At 36.3% G+C, this 24025-nt stretch overlaps 1 long non-coding RNA gene across 1 annotated transcript; it reads right to left on the bottom strand.

Annotated features, from left to right (window-relative positions):
* Positions 1-894: 894 nt before the first annotated feature.
* Positions 895-7759, bottom strand: LOC135154052 (uncharacterized). Its single transcript, XR_010293486.1, has 2 exons — positions 7344-7759; positions 895-4635 (listed from the first exon to the last, which is right to left on the bottom strand). It is a non-coding gene; the product is annotated as an uncharacterized LOC135154052 (long non-coding RNA).
* Positions 7760-24025: the final 16266 nt, after the last annotated feature.

Below are 24025 nucleotides of genomic sequence, written 5' to 3'. Positions count from 1 at the left end.
TTGTGTGGGTTTTAAGGTGCCCCATTAGATTACTTTTTGTGCGGAATGTCTTTCCACAATACTGACACAGGCAAGTCTCGGGTAAATCTCTCTCAACATGTGAGGACATGTGCGTATCATATTTCTTCTTGTCAGAAAATTCCTTGCTGCAAAGGTTACACTGGAATAACTTATCCATTCTATGAAATTCATGTGTATGTTTATTCAGATTCTGTTTCAATCTGAATTTCTTGCCACATTTCAGACATACACGAGATTTATCGTGATATGGACGACAATTTTTTGTATGTGTATACTTCATGGTCGCACAGACAAATTTCTCTCTGCATTTGATACATTCTGGATTACTCACATGAAACTGTAATGAAATCGCATGGATAAATTTCTTGTTACAATATGGACATTCATAGTGTTTCTCCTTTGTGTGAATTCTAATGTGGTCTTGGAGATGGTGTTTCAGCTTGAATTTTTTTTCACAATACTGACATTCAAATGGCCTTTGCTCTTCATGTGATTTTTCATGTTCATCTCTCTCTTGTGAAGATGGAAAAGATTTATCACAATTAGAACATCCATATGACTGATGATTGATGTTATGATTGGCAAGATCACACTCAGATGTAAAGCTTTCACCACAATGAGAACAGTTGACAGGTTTCTGAGAGAATTCTTTGTTGCCATCTTGGATATTGTCTACGTCACAGTTTTTCATGTGTTTACACTTCATTGGTAGACATGGAAATTTCTCTTTGCTTTTAGAACATTCTGGTTGAGTCTTACCTACATGTTCACTAAATGTTAATTGATGGCTAAATTCCTTGCCACAATGTCCACATTTAAATTGTTTTTCCTTTGTATGAATTATAATGTGGTCCTCTAGCGTACTTTTAAGGCTGAATATTCTACCACAATACTGACATAAATGACTTTTTTTATCTTTTGTACAGTCAGCAATTCCATGATACCTTTTCATATGTCTATGCTTCATGTCCAAAGATGCAAATTTCTTTTTACACAGAGAACATTCTGGAAAATTGACCCCAGGGTGTTCGATTACATGCATATCGCATTCTTTCTTCCAGGAAAATTTCTTGTTACAATATGGACATTCATAGGGTTTTTCCTTTGTGTGAATTCTAATATGGTCTTGGAGATGGTGCATCAGCTTGAATCTCTTTTTACAATACTGGCATTCAAATGGCCTTTGCTCCTCATGTGATCTTTCATGTTCATTTCTCTCTTGTGAAGATGGGAAAGATTTGTCACAATAATAGCAATCATATGATTTTCCTGCATTATGCTTTATGTTATGATTAGCAAGATCACACTCGTATGTAAACCTTTCGCCACAATGAGAGCAGTTGAAAGGTTTCTGAGAGAAGTCTTTGTCTTCAGCTTGGAGATAGTCTAAAACACAGTTTTTCACGTGTTTGCGCCTCATCGTCATACATGCAAATTTCTCTTTGCATTTAGGACATTCTGGTTGAGTCTTACCTACATGTTCACTTAATGTTGATTGACGACTAAATTCCTTGCCACAATGTTTACATTGGAAGGGTTTATCCTTTGTATGAATTCTCATGTGTTTCTTCAGAGTACCTTTTAGGCCAAATTTTTTATCACAATACTGACATTCATGATACTTTTCTTTTGTACATTCCAAGTCAACAATTCCATGATACCTTTTCATATGTCTATGCTTCATGTCCAAAGATGCAAATTTCTTTTTACACAGAGAACATTCTGGAAAATTGACCCCAGGGTGTTCAATTACATGCATATCGCATTCTTTCTTCCAGGAAAATTTCTTGTTACAATATGGACATTCATAGTGTTTCTCCTTTGTGTGAATTCTAATGTGGTCTTGGAGATGGTGTTTCAGTTTGAATCTCTTTTTACAATACTGGCATTCAAATGGCCTTTGCTCCTCATGTGATTTTTCATGTTCATTTTTTTCTTGTGAAGATGTGTCACATTTATAAGATTTACCATAATGATTTACATTATGATTAGCGAGATCACACTTGGATGGAAAGCTTTCGCCACGATGAGAGCAGTTGAAAGGTTTCTGAGAGAAGTCTTTGTCTTCATGTTGGAGATTGTCTAAAACACAGTTTGTCATGTGTATGCGCCTCATCATCTTACATGCAAATTTCTGTTTGCATTTAGGACATTCTAGTTGAGTCTTACCTACATGTACACTTAATGTTGATTGATGACTAAATTCCTTGCCACAATGTTTACATTGGAAAGGTTTATCCTTTGTATGAATTCTAATGTGTTTCTTCAGAGTACCTTTTAAGCCAAATTTTTTATCACAATACTGACATTCGTGATACTTTTCTTTTGTACATTCCAAGTCAACAATTCCATGATACCTTTTCATATGTCTATGCTTCATGTCCAAAGATGCAAATTTCTTTTTACACAGAGAACATTCTGGAAAATTGACCCCAGGGTGTTCGATTACATGCATATCGCATTCTTTCTTCCAGGAAAATTTCTTGTTACAATATGGACATTCATAGTGTTTCTCCTTTGTGTGAATTCTAATGTGGCCTTGGAGATGGTGTTTCAGTTTGAATCTCTTTTTACAATACTGACATTCAAATGGTCTTTGCTCCTCATGTGATCTTTCATGCTCATTTCTTTCGTGTGAAGATGGGAAAGATTTGTCACAATAGTAGCAATCATATGATTTTTTTTCATTATGCTTTATGTTATGATTAGCAAGATCACACTCGTATGTAAAGCTTTCGCCACAATGAGAGCAGTTGAAAGGTTTCTGAGAGAATTCTTTGTCTTCAGCTTGGAGATAGTCTAAAACACAGTTTTTCACGTGTTTGCGCCTCATCGTCATACATGCAAATTTCTCTTTGCATTTAGGACATTCTGGTTGAGTCTTACCTACATGTTCACTTAATGTTGATTGATGACTAAATTCCTTGCCACAATGTTTACATTGGAAAGGTTTATCCTTTGTATGAATTCTAATGTGTTTCTTCAGAGTACCTTTTAGCCCAAATTTTTTATCACAATACTGACATTCATGATACTTTTCTTTTGTACATTCCAAGTCAACAATTCCATGATACCTTTTCATATGTCTATGCTTCATGTCCAAAGATGCAAATTTCTTTTTACACAGAGAACATTCTGGAAAATTGACCCCAGGGTGTTCGATTACATGCATATCGCATTCTTTCTTCCAGGAAAATTTCTTGTTACAATATGGACATTCATAGTGTTTCTCCTTTGTATGAATTCTAATGTGGTCTTGGAGATGGTGTTTCAGTTTGAATCTCTTTTTACAATACTGACATTCAAATGGCCTTTGCTCCTCATGTGATCTTTCATGTTCATTTTTTTCTTGTGAAGATATGTCACATTTATAAGATTTACCATAATGATTTACATTATGATTAGCGAGATCACACTTGGATGGAAAGCTTACACCACGATGAGAGCAGTTGAAAGGTTTCTGAGAGAAGTCTTTGTCCTTATGTTGGAGATAGTCTAAAACACAGTTTTTCATGTGTTTGCGCCTCATCGTCTTACATGCAAATTTCTCTTTGCATTTAAAACATTCTGGTTGAGTCTTACCTACATGTTCACGTAATGTTGATTGATGACTAAATTCCTTGCCACAATGTTTACATTGGAAGGGTTTATCCTTTGTATGAATTCTAATGTGGCCTTGGAGATGGTGTTTCAGCTTGAATCTCTTTTTACAATACTGACATTCGTGATACTTTTCTTTTGTACATTCCAAGTCAACAATGCCATGATACCTTTTCATATGTCTATGCTTCATGTCCAAAGATGCAAATTTCTTTTTACACAGAGAACATTCTGGAAAATTGACCCCAGGGTGTTCAATTACATGCATATCGCATTCTTTCTTCCAGGAAAATTTCTTGTTACAATATGGACATTCATAGTGTTTCTCCTTTGTGTGAATTCTAATGTGGCCTTGGAGATGGTGTTTCAGCTTGAATCTCTTTTTACAACACTGACATTCGAATGGTCTTTGCTCTTCATGTGATCTTTCATGTTCATTTTTTTCTTGTGAAGATATGTCACATTTATAAGATTTACCATAATGATTTACATTATGATTAGCGAGATCACACTTGGATGGAAAGCTTTCGCCACGATGAGAGCGGTTAAAAAGTTTCTGAGAGAAGTCTTTATCACCATTTTGAAGTGTTCCTTCATTAAATCTGCTGTCGTCTGAATCAAGTTTTGTACAAAAACTCAATCCAAACTGATTTCCCAAAGAGCATTTCGCCTTATGCTTCACAAAGTCAGAATTACATCGAAATGACTTTTTACAATGTGAACAATGAGTCATGTCTTCAGACTCTATGACGATAAAATGACATCGTTGGAAGTGTTCCCTCAGTTGAGACTCTTCAGAAAATGAGAGAGCACACACTAAACATTTAAGAGTTGTTTTATCATTGGAACATTTGGAAGTACATGTAGTTGTTTCATGATTCTCAGTGCATGAACGCATTGACCCTGAACAGTCTGCCCTCTTACAATCACATGGCCCAGTCAAAACATCCTCTCCACTTTTCACTCTCCCTCCATCGAAGCATCGTCTATCCTCATGCTGCTGGGGACCAGTTTCTGTAAGTGCGACAAGGAAATATACGTTAAGTTATTTATTGTGGAAAAAATCAAATGTAAACATGAAGTCAATATTAAATTATTCAATAAAGTACTGTGAAAATGTACAATTTGAATATTATGAGGGATGGAAACTAAATCATTATAAGGTCTATTTCCCAATTAAGTTACAGCACTTACTGCAGTCTCCTTCACAGAGGGTGCTCTATTATATAAGTTTGGGCATCAGTGACAACAGCATTCAGGTCAGTCTAACCTGTAAATGTTCAACAATATGAATTATACTCAAGTGCCATCTAACATTCAATGTTACCGAAGTGTGGTGGTCATTAAATTCCTTTTCAATATTAAATTTCAATTAAAATTTAAATTGAGGTTTTGGGGATATTAATTACATTTAGCACCATCTCTTGTCTTTATTTTTTGTTTTATTGGGGTTATTATCACAACAAACGTAGAGGGCAGCAACACTTTGCAGTACTTTTAGGAAGGTCCACTCGATACGCACATACGATTGAAGTGCATGCACAATTTGGTAGACAATGCCAACGAAACCATGAACCGATACAATACACTCAGAGATTAATAGCAAAATAGAGGTAAACTAACAGAATGTGACAAGACTAGATTCAAATAAAAGAAACACAAAAAAATACAAACAACTGAATAATGATGTACATAATTTTGAAATTAAAAATATTACTGAATGATTATCTTATTTTTTTAAATATTCAGTAACCAGGATTGTTTTAGCAAAGCTCATTTTGTGACTGCTATAAGCTCCGCCCCTCACTCAGCACACTTTTTAAGTAGATTGTAGAGTTGATTTTTTTTCATTTCCTCATTTTCAACATTTTTACTTGAAAGTTTTTTTTATATCAAACATCATGCTTAAAAATATGCAATATCTATTCCTGTATTTTTTGTTAAATATTATGTGTAGGTGATAACTATTTTATGACTTTCGCAAGTCAGTATGATAACAAATATACGTGAGGTTGATAAATGCTTCATCTAAATTTCGCTGCGCCACTTTAATGCGCAGGCCTTCACAGTCCAGAGGCAGCGCCACCGCTTGGGTATAGCGCCATGGCTGACTGCGCCGGCGCCCTGGCCAGCTGGTCGGTGCGGAGAAAGGATACGATTGGCTGGTATCTGCATGCATGCTTACACAAATTTGCATAAAATTATAGAATAGTAATAGTAGCTGTGCCTGTGACATGTACACCTTCGCCACTTGGTAGTTGACAAGTCAAGGCCCGTCAAAACATACATGGCTCGATACTGGACCAGATAATTTTGGTCAGGCTATTAGGTCTAACGTTAGACTAGGACCTTATCTGGGCTTGGGCTTGCAACTGGCTAGTGGCTGTATTCGATCTCTGCCTGATGGATTGCAAAAAAGTTGGGTCGGATTTGTGGATATCACATAATCATTCTATATTTTCAGACTCCAATCTACACTGAAAGTGAAAATTAGGTTTCTATCCATGAACATTTATCATTGGTCAAGTGCCTTAGTTCCACATCAATGACAGATCAAATCCATATCGTTCAAGTCCATGTCTGTCATGACTATGTCGAGTTGCATTGAGATACATGTATCCTGCCAGTCATTCTAGTGCGGCCAGCTCTGCCTTTGCACAGTACGCGCACCAATGTGTCCCTCCCGGGAAGTTTCGGCGCAGTCATGCCAGAAGATCAACGTATTGGCTTTGGTGTTGGCTGGTGTATTTTTGGTATGGGCAGCAAAATTCAGCAGAAAAACGGTAATGCAATGTCATCAGACTATGTATTTTTATTGATGTGCAAACTACAAGAATCATGATGACCCTTTGTCTTACTTTTTACATAAAATACAGTAGGCCTAACATTCCTAAAAAATAATATCCAACATTCTTTCTTAGTCTAGAGTTCTCATTATCCATAAAAAATAGTAAAATTTAACAAAATAAAATAAAATCAACACTACAATCTACTAGAAAGTGCGCTGAGTGAGGGGCGGAGCTTAAGTGGTCACAAAATCTGAGCAGGGTGGACCTTCCTAAAAGCAACCCTGCCGTGTGTTGCTGCCCTACAGTATATGTTTAAAACCTGCAGTAACAGCTACTCTACTAAGTGAACTACATCCCCTTTAATCCTATAGGTCAGGTCTTATCTCCAAGGCTAAAAAAGAAGAAGGTTGAATTTAGAAAATCTAACGAGCATAATAATACAAATTTCATCAAAATTGGATGAAAATAAGTAAGTTTAGAAATTTCACTTATTTTCACAAACATGTTTTATGCACTATTATTATACAATTAAAATGAGGGAGGTTATAATGTCACAAATTGGATTTTGTTATATTATTCATAGACTTTTTCTAATTGACAAGGAACTCTTCATTGAATCTGAGTTCAGGGAGGAGTCAAAACTTGATTCACATAATGATGAAAACTTACAATATTTCATTTAACAAAATACAAAAGAAATTGTGGGTGGATGGCTTCATTGGTTCCCTCACTTGCATAACAGCTCAAAAGTGCATAAACCATTTTTTTTTTAAGTAAGCAAAACTTCAAAACGTCACATTTTTCATTTTACCTCCGATTTTGCCGACTGTATCAGCATTTTGCCATATATACTTCTTCTCATTTAACTTTTATGGGTTGGAATGACCTTCAAATCCTCACATAACAGTTCCACTCAACAGAAACATACTTCACCTTCTTCGCTTGAAAGATCAAAACTCAAAGAACTACTTCCATGGTCCCCAGGCCCCTTCTCATCATTATCTTGAGAAGTTTCATCTGTCACAATGGGAGCTGTAGACTTGCCATCAAATGTTCCCTTGTCTTCTGTTTCACTGTCTTCAATCTCAGATTTAATGAAAATCAAACTATCCTCATCAATGCAGGTCAATACAATACCTCCATGTAAAGATTTCTCATCAGTGTCATTCTCATCCATCTTGGCATCTGAATACTCAAGTCCTTCCTCATATGCAGAATTTACTTTGGCTTTCCTTCTCTAACCAAAAAGTAGACCGACTACCGTACACAGATTCATGAATTGCCCTTTCTAGCAGGGTAGAATCTCTATACTCATTGGACCCTTTGGTGCCTTCAGTTTCCAAGTGAACTAGAAATGAAACAAAGAAATACAATTATTTTTAAAGAAATTTCAATGTATCAATTAAAGGTCAAGTCCACCACAGAAAAAGCTAGACCAAAATTTTCTGTGTTCCGTTAATCCATGTTTCACTCCCACACAGACAAAATGCACTGTACATTTATGCATCTACTCTGTGGGTCTTACCATATTTGAGATTTTTAAAATACTGCTCACTACTTTTTTCCTCATATGGGCATTTTCACGGTAACTGACATTACACGGCACAATGTTTTCACACCTTTCATTGTGTGTATCTCTAAAACAACAAATGATGGGAGTTTGCTTTTGATAGAGTTGATAAAGTGAACCTTGCTGTATACTCTGATACTAAGTTTTCCTATGTAACCACTTTTTTTTACGCATCAGCAAGAAAAAATGTGTCGGTAACTGACATTACGCAAAAGGACATGCAATTTCAGGGTGTTCATTAAAATTGAAATATCTCATGTCCCTGAGTAGATAGAGTAATAATTTGAATATGTAAATATACCTCCATTACTAGGTTAAGATGTGTCAAAATATTTAACAATTCGTTTTTGTCTTTTGGGGGCTATGATAATTTTTCCACAACCATGCTGGTAACTGACATTACGGTAACTGACATTACACTTAATTTGCCATGTAGAGATAACACATGGAAGTCAAATGTGTGGAATCATTGCATTGTATCTTCTGTGCAGGGCTTCACATTAAAGTGAGCTTGATGTGAAAGTATACCAGAGTTTCTAGGAACATTTCAATGAAAAAACTTTTTCTTTTTCTTAATTCCTTTCTTTGATTTGAACATTTTTATCATTACTTGTTGGTAACTGACAATACACATTAACATTTACCAGTGCTATATGATTTTCAAAGGCATAATTTTCTTGGTACTTATATGTAAGGCTTTTTAAAATCATAAAAGTTTCATAATACTTCACATTTTTAATTATCAAAAGATAAGAAATTTATGTTTTACTTACTCGGGGGGGGGGGGGGGTCATAGCAGCTACATGTTTTCCTATAGTAATCTAATATTGCATTGACTGTACACATGGATTTTTCTGACTATACACCCATAATATATTCATCAGTTGTGGAGCGTTGTGGCCCAGTGGATTAGTCTTCGGACTTTGAAACAGAGGGTCGTCGGTTCGAATCCCAGCCATGGCGTAATTTCCTTCAGCAAGAAATTTATCCACACTGTGCTGTACTCAACCCAGGTGAGATGAATGGGTACCCGGTAGGAAGAAATTCCTTGAATGCTTTGAGTGCCTAGGCAGCCCAGCTAAAGCCGGGGTAATAATAATAGCAGGGCCCGCTGGGAGAACAGTTTTCGGAACTGAAGCGGCTTCCCTGGGTAAATATACCTGTATTATTATTATTATTATTATTATCAGTTTCATATCGACTTTTTCCCCCTCCCCTCAAAAAAGGCAAAATGAATAAGAGTCTCCTCCCCTAGGCTACACGTACCCCTCCCCCGAATCTCATGCAGCCATGTAGTTTTATTGATTTCTATTCTGGTCAGTGCAAGCAATGCTTGTTCATATCTGTCGGATTTCAATTCTCTTCATAATTTGTTTAATCATTTTCTTTGCTAATTTCTTTTATAAGCTGTCAACAAAAAATTAACTCCAGCTTCTAAACTGAAACTGAACTAATGGAAATTAGAAAAAAAAAACACAGTTTTAGTAGATCCATGCAACATTGATCAGAACTGTCAAATTTCACTTTTCATCTATACTTGTAAACCAAAAACAAAATTGTATCACACATCCACACTACTACCAGGTATAAAAACCAGAAATTTACTTTTAGCGAGGCAATGCTCAAAATAATCCTAGAAACTAAAAAAAAGGACCCTGGAAATCCCCTTCATCACAATGTTAAGCTTAAAAAACGTTGCAGATTTAGGCAATAGGTTGGGAAAAGTACCCCCTACCCCCCCCCCCCCCCCCCGAAAACCAAACAAAAAATTGTCTGATACAAACAATTAGGTACTTGGTAAGTGCATGTACAAAACAATTTCATAGTAATTTTTTTTTGCACGATGGGAATGCAACTTCCTTCATAATTTCATATAGTATTCCTTGTGAACTATACCTTTTAAAAGTCAATAGCAAGCTCCTTCTGGTGTGACTTTTAAAGTGAAAGACTTAAATAACAAGTATACAATATTTCTTTACCATAAAATTGACCACATATTTGCATTTCAATATTGGTAACCAACGTTTTATCATGGTAACTGACATTACATTTCGGTAACTGACATTACATTTTCCACTTGGTAACTGACATTACATATATTTAATGGTACCCTATGGCTTCATTGTTAATTGGTAATCTTTAATTTTGGTGTAGAAGGGAGGGGTGTTACCTAGAGAGGAAATCTACCAAGTTTCATAATTCATATAATATATCCTCTTTTCCAGGAAATGAGAAAAAAAAGTTCATGTTTTCGGTAACTGACATTACATACCATATCACATACTTCATCAATGTTTTTTTATCAGATGAATGAATTACTGGTGTTTCTTTCTGTGGGATTTTAAAAAGTGTTATAATAGCAAGCTAAATCACAGGCGAAAACATCATGATCAAACCTGTTCTTTAAAAATCTGTCAAAACAAAATATGTATCAATATACTATTTTCAACTCTAATTTGTATCCATACTTTGGCAGCCATTTTGAAATAAAAAATGGCTGCCAGAGTCGGAAAAAAATTTTGTCTCACAAACTTCAGGTCTTGTTTTATTAAAAAACATAAAGCATTTGACATAAATATCAACTTGATTTTTTCGCCTCTGTGTCCATCTATGGTGAAAATGCCCATATGCATTGTAAGGAAAAAAGGTTACAGCCCGATAGACCGCGGGTCCGATAGACCGCGGGTCCGATAGTCCGCGGGTCCGATAGACCGCGGGTCCGATAGACCGCGGGTCCGATAGTCCGCGGGTCCGATACTCCGCGGGTCCGATAGTCCGCGGTGTGTGTAAAATTATGATCAGGATATAGTGAGATCCAATGTCATCAAGAGGTCAAAAGGCCAATGATACGAGTCCATGGGGTTCTATAACGATGACCCAACGGACGATCGCCCCCTGACATCTACTTCAAGGAAAATATTATCCCCATATTTTTATCGTCAGGGATTGTTACCCCCCCCCCCGGAAATTAACCCTCTAGACGCCATACGGAGCCTCTAAAATGCCATCGACTTGACGACATGGCGAGATACTTTACCTTGCCTTGTCGACTAAATAAGCTTATTATGTCCGCATGGCGCGATACGTTATCCTGCCAAGTCAGTCCACTTATAAAAAGTTATATGTCAACATGGCGAGATATTTTATCTTGCCAAGTCGACTTAAATAAGTTACATGTCAACATGGCGATATATCGGGACTTGTACACCTCATATCTCGCCATGTGGACATATCGATTTGACAAGATAGAATATATCGCTATGTCGAAATAATAAGCGTATTAATTACTTAGGCGGTGGAAGCGGGGGGGGGGGGATCTTTCCCCCTAAATTTGAGGTGGGGGACGGTCCCCCCTAGATTTTTAGTTGAGAACCTTTGTTTGGTTGTCAATTTGTTTTCTACGCCCCCCCCCCCCTAAATTGAGGTGGACCCCCACTAAAATCTTTTTGTTCCCCCCCCCCTAATTTTAGTTGATAACCTATTTTTTCTTTTCAAAAAATTTTGGTGATCCCTCCTATAAATTATGGTTTATTTGCTTGTTAAATTTTTTACCTGTGTCCATCCCAAAATTTCAGGTGGACCCCCCTAAAAAAAATTTCTTCCGCCGATAATGATTAATTTAAAGACATGGCAAGATAAAGTACCACGCCATGTCGTCACGTTGATGGCATTTATAAGGCTCCGTACTAGGGGTAATTATCCGGGGTAATTGTCTGGAGGGTAAATTTCCGGGGGAGGGGGGTAACAGTCCCCGGCGGTAAAAATATGGGGATAATATTTTCCTTGAAGTAGTTGTCAGGGGGTGATTGCCCTAATTGGGTTATTGTTATAGAACCCAGGCGCGGATCCAGGATTTCGTGGGAGGGAGGGGGGGATTTGACCTGATTTTTGGCGCCCATGTGTACTTTTCGAAAAATGGCGCCCACTCCCTCCCGGCCAGGCTAACTTAAGTGCCTTAAATGGATTTTGAATTATCTTATAATCACATTAAAAAAAAAACAAAGACCACTTTTTCATCTGTTCTTTAAAAAAAAAATCCATGAAATGTAATATAAATGGGAGCGCGAAGCACGAGCGATTTTTTTTTATTATTATTATTATTTTTTTTTTTTTTTGGGGGGGGTTCAATTTGGTTTAACTTCTAACCAGAGTAGGCCCTACTCGAATATTGTGTGAACGGGAGCTGTTTATGTACTGTTGTTTTAGAATACCCTTCAATAATATTAACGATAACCTCTTGGGAATAATGCAATCTCGAAGCAATCGACTAATTCTCCTAATCAGCGGCGTATTTATTCAGCATGGATGCACGGGGGGGGGGGGTGGCGACGGCACCAAGTTAAAAAAAATAAATGAAGTGGGAGGGGGTAGACGTTAAAGACAATCTGAGATTTCATTCTTAAAAACACATTGAGGTATCTCACAAGGCCTAAATAAATAATGAGAACGCGAAGCGCGATCTGATTTTTTTTTAAATAGATTTTTCAAGTATTATATCCTGAAAGCCTAAGTCAGGGGCGGACCCAGCTTCCGCCAATAGGGGGAGGGGTCATTTTTTCACCCATATTTTCCCCGATCGGCCGCTCAAAGTTGATTTTTTGTTTGTTTCTTTGAAGGGGTTGTCCCAGTGCCGTAATGAGCCAACAATTTCGAGGGGGCTCGATATGGTGTATCGCATAAAATTGATAAGAAGTTGCCAGTGAGCGAAGCGAGCAAGCAAATATTATGACATTTTTATTACAAAAGTACAAGGTTGTGATAGATTTTGACATAATATTTGGAAAATAATATTATATTTCATCCTAATCCCTTTCCTTTTCTCTCTATTTTTTCTTAGTCTTGATTCTCTCTTTTTTTTTGGGGGGGGGGGTGGGCAAAACGCCCATGTCCTAACAGTCATTTCCTAGCTTTACTTTATAAGCAACATAAATGTGTAATAATCTCTTAAGCCCTATGTAATCTAAAAATGAAATTTCATGTATTTTGTCCTGAAAATTGAACATTTTGGGCAATGTTTGTGAACCTGAACAGGACGCGTATGCAACTAGATAATTACCACGAACGCGAAGCGCGAGCAGAAATGTTAAATATTCGTTCTGACCTGGTCGAAAAGGGACCTGTTAAGGATGTTTTGCAGTTAGCCATTAAGACGATACATATTTCAACGATTAAATAATGCGAGCGCGAAGCGCGAGCTGAATATTTTTGATATTCCAACCTAAAAAGATGAGATTTCAAATCCCCCAATGGGACATTCGATTCATGTTTGTCAATCATGAAAAAGCATGGATAATTTTTGATATCTTCCTACAATAATAATGCGAGCGCAAAAAAACATGCGTGCGCGTGTTTTAGAGTTAGACAGAATCCTGGCAATCTGAATACATTTCATTTTTCATCATAAAAATCAATAATGCGAGCGCAGAGCCCGAGCTGAAAATAATATTTGAATTTCCGATGTGAAAAGGGTCAATTTAAGCACTGTTTACAGCACTGTGTATATAGGGAAATTTGATAGCACTATATAAATAATGCGAGCGCGAAGCGCGAGCTGATATTTTATTATTATTTTGACCTAGGATCGAGACATTTTAGGCCTAAGGACATTTTGTCATCATATAAGAATGATGACTATCTTCTATTTCTTTTCCTAAAACTTGTCAATATTTATTTCTGAAAAAGGGACAATTTAGTTATTAGGAATTCATACAAATTTTATTTCATATTTATTAATCTGTTAAGCCTAATGAGTGTGTGAAATTTGTTGACAGTGCATGAGGCCTGAAAACCTGATATTTTAAGTATTTTTGTAATCATGAATAGGATTCATTGGTTGATATATTTTTAGCAAATAATGCGAGCGCAAATCGCGATCCGGAATTTTTTAATGGGGGAATTTAAGAAATTTAATTGTTAGAGAATTAATAAAAAGGTATACATAACTCACCAATCAAAATGCGAGCGCATAGCGCTAGCTCATAGGCCTTTATTATTTTTTTTACAATCGAGACACCTGAAAAGGTATATTTAGAGAATCTTATATGAAATACAAAAAGACAATATGTAGGTCTACTTGGCAAATAGTGCGAGCGCACAAAATGTTGTAAATGTTGATTCAAACTTTAAAACGGACATTTTCCAGAGCACTTAAAAACATAAATTGGTAAATAAAACAATATAATGAAAAATCGATGTCCGAGCTGAATTATGTTTTGTATATTGATATCAAAACTTGATATTTTAAACTACATATCATCATATTGAGCAAGATATGCATCTCATCGAACAGGCAATGCGAGCGCGATGCGCGAGCGAAACTTCAATACAGTGACATTACTTCCTCCTTTTATGTTTCGTCTTCTTTTTTTCTCATTTCTTTCCCCCTTTTTTCTTTCCCCGTTTTTCCCAATTTATTTGCTCTGTCAATAGGGGGAGGGGGGGGGGGTGCCCTCGGGCCGCCTGGATCCGCCTATGTTAGTAGTTGTTATGATGAACACGATGCATATCTATTAAGAAATGAATGCGACCGCGAAGCGCTAGCTGAAAACTTTTATAATGATGAAATGAAAAATACATTTTCAGTTGTCAGGTTAGAATATCAAATATTTTCAGCTTGTGCTTCTCGTTCGCATAAAAAACTGTAAGGTCGGGATGCGTATATAACTAAACAATTTATTTTTGCCAGCGCGAAGCGCGAGCTCAATTTTTTTATATACTGACTTAAGAAGGACTAAGGTATAATTCCTATTCTAATTGCTTGTCCTTTTTCTCTTCTTTGTTTTCTGTTTCTTACCCCTTTTTTGCGCCACCATGGGGGGGGGGGCAAAATCTTTGCCCCCTGGATCGGCCTATGTATGTTGACTTGAAAAACACTAACACTTACACTTACTAACACTAGGATTGATGCAGAGGATGTATACGTCATTAATCAAATATTGCGAGCGCGTAGCGCGAGCTGAATTTGATAATAACCCCTTTTTGTGACCCTCAACAGGGTATCTATCTCGCTAAACAGACTTAAAACTCGAAAACATTGTTTTTGTCTGTTATCGTAAAAACGGGATATTTTAATTCAGCCGCATTTAATTTAAGTTTTTTGGGCAGGACATATATTTTACTATAAACAGGCAATAAGAGCAATGTTGCGCCCCCGGTCGAAAATGAATTTGCATGAAGCCCCCTAAGTTCAAGGTCGATTTGGCACCCTCGGTTGAACATAAACTTGGCGCCCCCATGTGAAATATAACTTTGCCCTCCCTCCCCCTCTCTGAAACATGTATTTGTCGCATTATGGTCAAAATTCAAATTAGCGCTCCCCTAGTTCGAACATCAATTTGGCGCCCCCCTCCAAGTTCAAACATCAGTTCGGCGCCCCATAGTTCGAACGTCATTTTGGCGCCATCAAATCGACGTCCAGGTCAACATCCCTCTCCCGTTTCCCATCTCCTTTTCTTTCTTTTTTTTCTTTCTCTTATCCTCATTCCCCTTCCTTCCTTTCTCTTTTTTTCTTTCTCTCTCTCTTTCTTTCCCCCTCTTCCTCTCCCCTTTTCTTCTTCTCTTTTTTTCCTGCTCTCTCTCTCTTTTTCTTCTCTTTATTTTTCCCTTTTCTACTCTCATTTGTTGTCTTCCTTTCCCCCTTTTCTTCTCCTTTTCCCCCATCTTTTATTTCCCCATTTTCTTTTCCTTTTCCCCCATCTTTTCTTTCCCCCTTTTCTTCTCTTTTTTCTGTCTTTTCTTCCCCTCTTTTCCTCTCTCTTTTTTCGTTTTTCTTCTCTTCCTCCCCCTTACTCTTTCCTTTTTTCTTCTCTTTTCACATCTTCCTCTCTCTTTAAATATTATTCTCTTCTTTCCTCTTTTTTTCTTCTTCTTTTCCCCCTTTTCCTTACTCCGTTCTTTTCTTTTCTTTCTTTTCCCTCTTCCACTTTTTTTTCTCTTCCACCCTTTACTTCTCCCTTTTTCTTTTTCTTTCCTTTCCCCCTTTTTTTCTTTTAATCTTTTTTTCTTTTTCTCTCCCTCCCCCTTCCTCTCTCTCTCTCTTTCTTCTCTTCTTTTCCCCTCTTCCTCTCTCTTTTTTCTTATCTTTCTTCCCATCTTCCTCTATTTAAATATTCATCTCTTCCTTCCTCTTTTTTTTCTCCTTTTTCCTCCTTTTCCTTTCTCCTTTCTTTTCTTCTCTTCCTTTTCCCTCCTCTCTTTTTTCTCTTCTTTCCCCTTTTCTTCTCCCATTTTCTTTGTCTTTCCTTTCCCCTTTTTCTTCTCTTTTTTTCTTCTCTTCCTTTCTCCTTCTTACTCTCTTTTCTATTCTCTTCTTTTCCCATCTTCCTCTTTCTTTTTTTATTATTTTCCTTTTCCCCTCTTCCCCCCTCTTTCTTTGAGCTGGGGGTTGGGGGTGAGGCAGTTCCTCCTCGCCCCCCCCCCCATGGATCCGCACCTGATAGAACCCCATGGCCTTGTATCATTTGACCTTTGGACCTCTCGATGACATTTGATATATCTGATCATAATTTTACACACACTGCGGACTATCGGACCCGCGGTCTATCGGACCCGCGGACTATCGGACCCGCGGTCTATCGGACCCGCGGTCTAACGGACCCGCGGTCTATCGGACCCGCGGTCTATCGGGATGCCCCCGGAAAAAAGGGGGGGGGGAGGTGGAATATGGTATCATTTTCTGAATTTCATGTAAAAAATTTATCACAAGATTTGTTTTTTTAATTGAAAGTTTAAAACTTTTTGCTTGCAGCTTCTTATAAATTTTGCCCCATATGCAATGTTTAGCACTCTGAAATTGTTTGAATCATTATCGACGGATGTGCATGACCCCAAAGTGCCTTTTTTTACTGTACAAATTGGTCACACTGGCTAAAGCATCCCCCCCACCAAGATATTTAGGGGGTGCTACTGCTGTGTTTGTTATTTACCATACCAGGAGCGGATCCAGCATTCGCCAATAGGGGGGGGGGGGGGGAAATGTTCAACCACATTTTCCCCGATCGGCGGCTCAAAGTCAACTTTGTTTGTTTATTTGAAGTGGTATTCCTAGTAGTCACTTAGCTTTATTCTTATAAAACAACATGAAAATGTAAAAATCTCATAAGCCCTATTTGAATAGAGTGAGCGCATAGCGCAAGCTAATTTTTTTTTAAATTTCATATATTTTGTCCTGAAAATTAAACATTCTGGGCAATGTTTCATGTTTGTGATTCTGAACAAGCTGAGTCTGTAATTAGGCCTACTGCCAGCAGAAATACGTTCTGGCCTGATTAAATAAAAAGGGACCTGTCAAGGACTGTATGCAGTTAGCCATGAATACATATTTCAACGATCAAATAATGCGAGCACGAAGCAAGAGCTGAAAATTTTTGACATTCCTAACTAAAAAAATGGATATTCTAAGCACTTTTTGTAATCATGAACAGGATGTATACAACGAAACAATGCGAGCGCGAACGGAAAAAAATTAAACCTAAAAACAACGCATACATTCGTAATTCCGAAGCTTCGTTATTCCGAAGGCTCGGTTATTCCGAAGGTTCGTATTTCCGAAAAGTTATTATGTGTACAACATAGCACAGTGCCAGTCATGGAAAGTTCATTGACATTTGACCTTTGACCTTATTCACATTTCAACTCATATTCGAACTTGACCTGTGCCTTCAGGAGATGGACCTCTGGTATGAATTTGGTGATCCCACCTCAAAGCTATAGAAAGTTATTGGGTGTACACCTCAAATAAGCCTGCGCCAAGGCATGATAATGTGCATATAACTGTCTTAACAAAATATTGATAAACTTTAAAATTCAATAACTTCGTTATTTCTTTTCTGATTTTGATGAAATTTTCAGCATTTTGCTCTGTGAATGAATATTACTCTATTTATTTACTGTCAGCCCAGACCATGCCTTTAAAATACTATATAATTCAAGCACTGTGTGAGAAAATTGAGCTGTGGATATAGATCACACGTAATAAATGATGCGAGCGCGAGCTGATAATTTTATATAATTTTGACCTAGGACCGGGACATTCTAAGGACATTTTTTCATCATAATGAAAAATGATGACTATCTTTATAATAATAATAATAATAATACAGGTATATTTACCCAGGGAAGCCGCTTCAGTTCCGAAAACTGTTCTCCCAGCGGGCCCTGCTATCTTTCTATTCCTCTTCCAAAGCACGAGAATTTATTGATCTAATACAGCTTATATGAGAGCCTATATTTATTGATATTAAGGCCTGAAAACTGGACTTGGTAAATATATGCGAGAGCAAATCGCGAGCCAAAATTTTTGATAAACTGTCATGAAAATGGAATTTAAGTAGTTTGTTATAGAATTACTATAGAAGTATATTATTACTGACCAATCATATGCAAACGCGCAGTGCTAGGTTTTGACAATCAAACCTGAAAAGGGCTATTTTAAGGACTCTATGGAATACACACACAAAGAGAATAGGTACATGTACTTGACAAATCGAATCATGCGAGCTTGCAGCGCGAGCTGAAAATGTTGATTCTCAGACAATAGAACAGACATTTTACAGAGCATTTTTTGAAAATCAATTTGAAAATCAAAGCTCATTGTCCAAGCTGAAATATATTTTGTATGATATTGACATACAAACTTGATATTTCAAGCTCAATATCAGCCTATTGAGCCAAATATGTATCTCATCGATCATGCAATGCAAGCACAAATTTTATACAATGACATGAAAACATTTTATTATAATTTTTAAGTCTTCCCAGGCTCACCTTATTTTATTCACTCTTCTTCCTCCTTTTTTTTCCTCTTCTTTTTTTTTCTTTCTGTCCCCCTTTTTCTTTTTTTGCTCCACCAATATGGGAGGCCCAGGCCCCCCTGGATCCGCCAAGCCATACTAGGCAGTATTAACATGTTTTCATACGTCATAAGTAGTGTAATATTGTACTATGATACCTAAATTTTATGAAAATTTTTAACCAAAAGTGAAGTCAGATATAGTTTTTTTTTTGAGAAACATTGGAATTTTCAATTTTCAATAATATTGCTGATTGAATAGTCAAGTACAAACACTGCCTGAAACGATTATTGGCAAAGCACGAAAAGATTGAAAATATTGCAGGTCAATGAAATAATGTATCATTGATGGTTCCACATAATATTTACAACATTTTCATGATCCATAATAGGGGCAGCCCTGATTTTTCCAAACCTATTTTTGGCAATGTCCCATACGACACATGAAAATGCAAAATTTTTTCCTACAAATTTATTTTTGATGATGCAATTTCACAATATCAGTTTCTCTATCTTTGACCCATGGGTGATCGATTTATCCCATAAGGGTCTAATTACTGCCTTCCATTTTTCAACAATTGCCCTATTAAAAGTTGTCCCGTACGACACACACTGTGTTGTACGGGACATGTCCCGTACGACACACAATACATACTGCATTTAATTGCAGGATTTGGATTCAGAAACTATAAATAGTAGGATTATTTTAATTCAAGTAATTGATTTGACATAAAGTGAACTGAAAAAGTATTTTTTTGATCTCCATAGAACATGAAATAGGTGATTCTAACAATTTTAATTGACTTCATGCAGGCGTATTCTTTTTTGAATCCCTTCAGCTAAACTGGTGATTTTCGCTTGTCAGAGCAGGTTAATTTCTTTGTCACTGAGCATGAAAAGAAAACCTTTATAATTGATTCACCCTCGCCTGGAAGATGACTTCCTCTTGCATGCTAATGTGAAATTATTACAAGATGTAAAAAAATATTTAAAAATCAATCATCTAGTTGGACTTCCCTTGATGATCACTAATTTTTGTATGTACAGTATTGAAACTCCTTAATTACCTTTTTCAAGTTGTAAAAAATAATCTGGAAAATAAGACAAACCTATTTGTTCAAATAAAAATCTGAAAAAATAAGACAAACCATATGGTTTCATGAAATGCAGAAAGGTTTGAAAAAGTAAAATCGCATTTCTTTAGAAAAAAAATGTTGTGAACCATTGTACATTTCCCGTCATGAAAAAAATGATAATATATTGCTCCTGACTTAAAGGTCAACTCCATCCCTGGAAAATGCTGACTTGAATAGAGAAAAATCAAACTAGCATAGAGCTGAAAATTTCATCAAAATCAGATGGAAATTAAGAAAGTTATGACATTTTAAAGTTTCGCTTATTTTTCACAAAACAGTGATAGGCACAACTAGGTGAGTCAGTCGATGATGTCCATCACTCATTATTTCTTTTGTTTTTTGTTTGAATTATACAATATTTCATTTTTTATAGATTTGGCAATAAGGACCAACTTGACTAAAACATATAGTATGAAACAATGCTAATGCCACATGTTCAGGGAGTAATTAATCGTTGACACTTGACAATAAGGAGAAAATTAGAATATTTCATATTTCATGTAATAAAATACAAAAGAAATAGTGAGTGGATGACGTCATAGTCTCTTCATTTGCATACCAACCAGGATGTGCATATAACTGTTTTGTGAAATTAAGCAAAACTTTAAAATGTCATAACTTTCTTATTTACATCCGATTTTGATGAAATTTTCAGTGTTATGCTTGTTGGATTTTTCACTTTTTATTCAAATCAACTTTTTGTTGGGGTGGACTTGTCCTTTAATAATATTGTCCTGAATGACTACTTATTAAAAGCCTTTTCATTAAAAAGGAAGAATTTAGGGGCAATGCTCCCCTTCTGATTGATAAAAAGTTCATTGTTTTATTTAGGCTGTCCAGTACAACACGCAAGTGCCTGTTCAACACACAAGTGTCCCGTACGACACATTATTTTGTTTATAATATATTGACAGAATTATTCAGCCAATAGAGGTTTCTAACATAATGAATGTCTTTAGTTTGATAGGATTATCATTATCATCAGCCAAATAAAGTGATTGAAGAAGTCAGAGACATATAGTAAGAAAGTTTGGCTTCAATTTAGAGATGTCCCGTACGACACATTTTGAGTGTCCCGTATGCCACAATGTTCTCGAAAATGATAATTTGATTTATTTATTCATGAACTTTTATTTTGTTTTCTTTCATAGATGTGTTTGTTCTTGGGTAATTGAATGTCAATCTGAGTTCAGTTTCTATGAAAAATATCTACCTCACAGACTTTAGAGCACAAACTTGAGGTTAAAAAAAAGCCACTTTTTCTGCGTCCGTACGACACATTACTATTTTTAATCTGTGTTATACAGGATTTGAATTCAAGTCATGTTAAGTCTTGGTTTTCCTAACACTCTGGAAGTACTTGATGATCACCTTTAGTTACTGGAATATTTTTTGTTTTTCTTGTAAAAAAACTGTCAAATGTTCTCTAAATGTCTCGTAAGACACGTATGGACTCACCCAACCACTTTTTTCTGGCAAGTCAATTTTTTTTCTGCAACTGGCGAGTGATGACATTGTCATTCATAATCCTTGGCCTGAACAAACCCCAGGGCCCAGCACCCCCTACTTAAACAACTGGATCTGACTTTGAAAACTACTATGAAATAATTATTCACAAAAAACATCATTCATATAATGATACAATACTACTTTCATTGACCCTAAATAACATTTGACCTTGATCATGTGACCTAAGACTTGTCAGTGATACTTGATTATCCCTATGTCCACATTTCAGTAACTATATCCCTAAACTTTGAAAGTTATGACAGCAATTTAATAATTACCTCCAACATGGCCAAAGTTCATTGACCTTAAATGACCTTTGGTCATGTACATGTAACCTGAAACTCGCAAGAGATGTTCAGTGATACTTGATTACTCGTATTTCCAGGTTATATGAATTAGATCCATAACCTTTCAAAGTTTTGATGGCAATTCAACAAATACCGCAAGTTACTTGGTCAAAGTTCATTGACCCTAAATGACCTTTGACCTTGGTCATGTGAATTGAAACTCAGCCAGGATGTTAAGTAATATTTGATTACCCTTATGGCCACGTTTCATGAACTAGGTCCATATACTTTCTAAGTTATGCTGTCATTTAAAAAACTTAACCTTGGGACTTGGGTGTTTTTTAATAAAAAGTTTTTATCAAAAGTTTCACCTACTTTACAAAATCTTTAAATAAATTCAAACACATGACCTGAAAGAATGATTCTTCTTTTTTTCCAATGACACCAAAATCATTCGATCTATATTTAGAGCAGCAATGACAGAATAATAAAAGGGGTGTTTTGGTCTGCATCAACATGATCAAGCTTGCAAAACCTTAGCCCAACTTTTGTTTATAGACCGATTAATAGGTCTAACGTTAGATCTATCCATTTCTATCAGGGATATTTAAGACCTGCCTACTGACTGTGACCATGACACATTCACAGGTTACAACAACTTACATCTCAAGCTCTCTTAATAATTGTAAGAAAGACTTGACTCAACAATGCTCAAGTTTACTCAACATGAAGTTAAAGTTTCAACTTCACAACAGCTCTCTCTCGACTTTACCATCATGACCATGGTGACCATAATACAATCTATCATGTTCATTTAACAGATCTCTAAAGTCTAAATCATGGCACAAACCACAAGTTAGTAGGATGATCTGTTATACTTCTAATTCTAAAGACTAGGGTCTAATTATCACCTTATTACCGGATCTACTCGAAAAATGCAATTAATTATGCAGTCGATTTTCCAGGTCTAGGTCCCCTACTCCCTAGGTCCTATCACAGTAGGGCAATTCCAAGCAAAAGTGGACATTTTCCAAAAATTTATATCGGCTCTATATTTCAAATCTGGATCAAATTTTTCTTTCAAAACTCATATGGAATTTCATCAATACAAAAGGGGAACATAATTAGCAACAATTATTTTTTCTTATGCATCTCCTTATAGGAGAATCCAAACCATACAAGAAATTCTATACATGGGACTACAATGACTGTTTTTTACTTAATTTCCATTTAACAGAGAACTATTGCTTGTTTTGTAAAATTTTCTTTTGGATAATTAATCTGAAGGTCATTATTTTACATCATATCACACAAAAATTTTAAAATATATGTTCATTCTATGTTGCCTGTGCATGTATTTCTGATGTCACTCTAACCGTCACTCCGTAACCGGGTATGGATTTACATTTTAGGTCGTAATTAATGAAGTAATACACCAATTTTTTAATGTGCAGCATATAAAAAGCTACATGTGATGTAGAACAACATAGTCATAGAATCCAATCAATAAATCAAAATTACGATAGCATCATAGCAGTTCAAAATTCAAAGAGTTACTTTGAGCAATATGTTTTCTCCTCAAACGTGCATGTCCATTTGGCATCACTCTGTATAACCATGTTGATGAATACCAGTATTCATATCTCATTAATTCATTGGATGATCTAAAAAAAGTTATTTTATGACGTACGTACGGTACCTGTTACTGTTGATTAAATTCATTCAAAGTATTAGACCAAAAGCTATGGTCTCTGTTATGTTGGTTGTTCAGCTGAACTCCGTTGGCTTCACTCACCAAATACAGAGACCGAAGTTCTAGCGCGATCTGTACAGCTACAGGGGACTCAATGGCCATATGTTTATGTAGTTAAGATCGGATAAAAGGGGGAAGTGAATTTGCGCGACAGCCGAGGTAAGTCACTGTTTTTGTTCTTTTTAACTTGATTTTTCTCAGTTTTTTGGCAATTAATGCCAAGAGGGAATATTAATTTGCATTTTGGTCGGGTTAATTTTCAAAATTTTTATTCATTAAAGACGAAAATTGAAGAGCCCCGATGGGGGGATTTTGCATTGCAAGTCCCCTAATGGTGGCTGCACGCTAGCGAGCCGTCTGTGTATGAGGAGAAATTTAAAAACTAAAAAAAAGTTAAAAAACTCCTCGAAACAGACGGCTGCCAGCTGTCTATCAAAAATTCTTCTTCTCTCTTGTGGTGCCGTTCACTTTTAGCAACCATGCAGTCACTCAAAAATGAATAAGTTTTTTTGCCACTGGCACTGCTTTAATTAAATTTGGACTTGGAGCCTTTTCTGACAGGATGAAAAGC

The sequence above is a fragment of the Lytechinus pictus genome, chromosome 1 (genome assembly GCF_037042905.1).
Source record: "Lytechinus pictus isolate F3 Inbred chromosome 1, Lp3.0, whole genome shotgun sequence".
Classification (NCBI taxonomy): Eukaryota; Metazoa; Echinodermata; class Echinoidea; order Temnopleuroida; family Toxopneustidae; genus Lytechinus; species Lytechinus pictus.
The sequence above is the reverse complement of the archived record's forward strand: the minus strand, read 5'-3'. Positions and strand labels throughout refer to the sequence as shown.